At 45.1% G+C, this 5,000-nt stretch overlaps 2 protein-coding genes across 4 annotated transcripts in view; one reads left to right on the top strand and one right to left on the bottom strand.

Annotated features, from left to right (window-relative positions):
• Nucleotides 1-5,000, bottom strand: part of ATPCL (ATP-citrate synthase) — a 391,624-nt gene that overhangs the window by 333,448 nt on the left and 53,176 nt on the right. The window lies entirely within an intron of this gene.
• LOC128685200 (aquaporin-9) overlaps nt 1-5,000 on the top strand; it is a 131,681-nt gene that overhangs the window by 103,925 nt on the left and 22,756 nt on the right. The window lies entirely within an intron of this gene.

Genomic DNA, 5,000 nt, shown 5'->3' with positions numbered 1-5,000 from the left:
TGTCAGCTATTTAAAAAAAAAGACGATACTGTATTCCCGCTGCTATTCTTCCATTCTGTCAAACTCTCACTACCTGCATTATCTATAGTAGTGTACAACTTTTGATGAATAGGTTGCTGTTGTAGTGTACAGCTACTGATGACCAGGCTGCTTATATCTGCTACCTCATAAGGTACAGATAACGAGTCATGATTGACAGTGTAGGGTAAGTCTGCTGTGACTCAGGGTAACACTGCATTATTATTATTATTATTATTATTATTATTATTATTAATTTCACGTATAAGCGGTAAGCGAGTATGGGCCATAAAACGTTTGGGGAATGGAAAGCACTCAGGTTTCGATCCAAGAAAGGGATCAAGAGCCCTTAGATCAAGAGCCAATCACCAGCATCAAGGTACCCCTTCTGAAAGGATTATATTAACAGATATAAACCCCGGTCATGTTTATATAAACAAATCTTAAATGTTCATATTAGAGAAGCAGTTTAAGTAAAGAGCATGTGTTTATTCTGGGTGTGTTCAGTTGATGTAGGCCAAATGTGGATGTAAACAAAAGTGGCCCAAATCATGACAAGCACTAGCACAAACCATGACAGGCACTAGCACAAACCATGACAGGCACTAGCACAAACCATGACAGGCACTAGCACAAACCATGACAGGCACTAGCACAAACCATGACAGGCACTAGCACAAACCATGACAGGCACTAGCACAAACCATGACAGGCACTAGCACAAACCATGACAGGCACTAGCACAAACCATGACAGGCACTAGCACAAACCATGACAGGCACTAGCACAAACCATGACAGGCACTAGTACAAACCATGACAGGCACTAGCACAAACCATGACAGGCACTAGTACAAACCATGACAGGCACTAGTACAAACCATGACAGGCACTAGCACAAACCATGACAGGCACTAACACAAACCATGACAGGCACTAGTACAAACCATGACAGGCACTAGCACAAACCATGACAAGCACTAGCACAAACCATGACAGGCACTAGTACAAACCATGACAGGCACTAGCACAAACCATGACAGGCACTAGCACAAACCATGACAGGCACTAGTACAAACCATGACAGGCACTAGCACAAACCATGACAGGCACTAACACAAACCATGACAGGCACTAGTACAAACCATGACAGGCACTAGCACAAACCATGACAGGCACTAGCACAAACCATGACAGGCACTAGTACAAACCATGACAGGCACTAACACAAACCATGACAGGCACTAGCACAAACCATGACAGGCATTAGCACAAACCATGACAGGCACTAACACAAACCATGACAGGCACTAGCACAAACCATGACAGGCACTAGCACAAACCATGACAGGCACTAGCAAAAACCATGACAGGCATTAACACAAACCATGACAGGCACTAACACAAACCATGACAGGCACTAGTACAAACCATGACAGGCACTAGTACAAACCATGACAGGCACTAACACAAACCATGACAGGCACTAACACAAACCATGACAGGCACTAGTACAAACAATGACAGGCACTAGTACAAACCATGACAGGCATTAACACAAACCATGACAGGCACTAGTACAAACCATGACAGGCACTAACACAAACCATGACAGGCACTAACACAAACCATGACAGGCGCTAACACAAACCATGGCAGGCGCTAACACAAACCATGACAGGCGCTAACACAAACCATGACAGGCACTAACACAAACCATGACAGGCACTAACACAAACCATGACAGGCACTAGTACAAACCATGACAGGCAGTAACACAAACCATGACAGGCACTAGTACAAACCATGACAGGCACTAACACAAACCATGACAGGCACTAACACAAACCATGACAGGCACTAGTACAAACCATGACAGGCACTAACACAAACCATGACAGGCACTAGTACAAACCATGACAGGCACTAACACAAACCATGACAGGCACTAACACAAACCATGACAGGCACTAACACAAACCATGACAGGCACTAGTACAAACCATGACAGGCACTAACACAAACCATGACAGGCACTAACACAAACCATGACAGGAACTAACACAAACCATGACAGGCACTAACACAAACCATGACAGGCACTAACACAAACCATGACAGGCACTAGTACAAACCATGACAGGCACTAACACAAACCATGACAGGCACTAACACAAACCATGACAGGCACTAACACAAACCATGACAGGCACTAACACAAACCATGACAGGCACTAACACAAACCATGACAGGCACTAACACAAACCATGACAGGCACTAACACAAACCATGACAGGCACTAGTACAAACCATGACAGGCACTAACACAAACCATGACAGGCACTAACACAAACCATGACAGGCACTAACACAAACCATGACAGGCACTAACACAAACCATGACAGGCACTAACACAAACCATGACAGGCACTAACACAAACCATGACAGGCACTAGTACAAACCATGACAGGCACTAGTACAAACCATGACAGGCATTAACACAAACCATGACAGGCACTAACACAAACCATGACAGGCACTAACACAAACCATGACAGGCACTAGTACAAACCATGACAGGCACTAACACAAACCATGACAGGCACTAGTACAAACCATGACAGGCATTAACACAAACCATGACAGGCACTAGTACAAACCATGACAGGCACTAACACAAACCATGACAGGCACTAGTACAAACCATGACAGGCATTAACACAAACCATGACAGGCACTAGTACAAACCATGACAGGCATTAACACAAACCATGACAGGCACTAGTACAAACCATGACAGGCACTAGTACAAACCATGACAGGCATTAACACAAACCATGACAGGCACTAGTACAAACCATGACAGTCACTAACACAAACCATGACAGGCACTAGTACAAACCATGACAGGCATTAACACAAACCATGACAGGCACTAGTACAAACCATGACAGGCACTAGCACAAACCATGACAGGCACTAGTACAAACCATGACAGGCACTAGCACAAACCATGACAGGCACTAGCACAAACCATGACAGGCACTAGTACAAACCATGACAGGCACTAGCACAAACCATGACAGGCACTAGTACAAACCATGACAGTCACTAACACAAACCATGACAGGCACTAGTACAAACCATGACAGGCATTAACACAAACCATGACAGGCACTAGTACAAACCATGACAGGCACTAGCACAAACCATGACAGGCACTAGTACAAACCATGACAGGCACTAGCAAAAACCATGACAGGCACTAGCACAAACCATGACAGGCACTAGTACAAACCATGACAGGCACTAGCACAAACCATGACAGGCACTAGCACAAACCATGACAGGCACTAGTACAAACCATGACAGGCACTAGCACAAACCATGACAGGCACTAGCACAAACCATGACAGGCACTAGTACAAACCATGACAGGCACTAACACAAACCATGACAGGCACTAGCACAAACCATGACAGGCATTAGCACAAAACATGACAGGCACTAACACAAACCATGACAGGCACTAGCACAAACCATGACAGGCACTAGCACAAACCATGACAGGCACTAGCAAAAACCATGACAGGCATTAACACAAACCATGACAGGCACTAACACAAACCATGACAGGCACTAACACAAACCATGACAGGCACTAGTACAAACCATGACAGGCACTAACACAAACCATGACAGGCACTAACACAAACCATGACAGGCACTAACACAAACCATGACAGGCACTAGTACAAACCATGACAGGCACTAGTACAAACCATGACAGGCATTAACACAAACCAAGACAGGCACTAACACAAACCATGACAGGCAGTAACACAAACCATGACAGGCACTAGTACAAACCATGACAGTCACTAACACAAACCATGACAGGCACTAGTACAAACCATGACAGGCATTAACACAAACCATGACAGGCACTAGTACAAACCATGACAGGCATTAACACAAACCATGACAGGCACTAGTACAAACCATGACAGGCACTAACACAAACCATGACAGGCACTAACACAAACCATGACAGGCACTAACACAAACCATGACAGGCACTAACACAAACCATGACAGGCACTAACACAAACCATGACAGGCGACAGGCACTAACACAAACCATGACAGGCACTAACACAAACCATGACAGGCACTAACACAAACCATGCCAGGCACTAACACAAACCATGACAGGCACTAACACAAACCATGACAGGCACTAACACAAACCATGACAGGCACTAACACAAACCAAGACAGGCACTAACACAAACCATGACAGGCACTAACACAAACCATGACAGGCACTAACACAAACCAAGACAGGCACTAACACAAACCATGACAGGCGCTAACACAAACCATGACAGGCACTAACACAAACCATGACAGGCACTAACACAAACCATGACAGGCACTAACACAAACCATGACAGGCACTAACACAAACCATGACAGGCGCTAACACAACCCATGACAGGCACTAACACAAACCATGACAGGCACTAACACAAACCATGACAGGCACTAACACAAACCATGACAGGCACTAACACAAACCATGACAGGCACTAACACAAACCAAGACAGGCACTAACACAAACCAAGACAGGCACTAACACAAACCATGACAGGCACTAACACAAACCATGACAGGCACTAACACAAACCATGACAGGCACTAACACAAACCATGACAGGCGACAGGCACTAACACAAACCAAGACAGGCACTAACACAAACCATGACAGGCACTAACATAAACCATGACAGGCACTAACACAAACCATGACAGGCACTAACACAAACCATGACAGGCACTAACACAAACCATGACAGGCGCTAACACAACCCATGACAGGCACTAACACAAACCATGACAGGCACTAACACAAACCATGACAGGCGACAGGCACTAACACAAACCAAGACAGGCACTAACACAAACCATGACAGGCA

This window comes from Cherax quadricarinatus, chromosome 7 (assembly GCF_038502225.1).
Source record: "Cherax quadricarinatus isolate ZL_2023a chromosome 7, ASM3850222v1, whole genome shotgun sequence".
In the NCBI taxonomy this organism is placed as follows: domain Eukaryota; kingdom Metazoa; phylum Arthropoda; class Malacostraca; order Decapoda; family Parastacidae; genus Cherax; species Cherax quadricarinatus.
The sequence above is the reverse complement of the archived record's forward strand: the minus strand, read 5'-3'. Positions and strand labels throughout refer to the sequence as shown.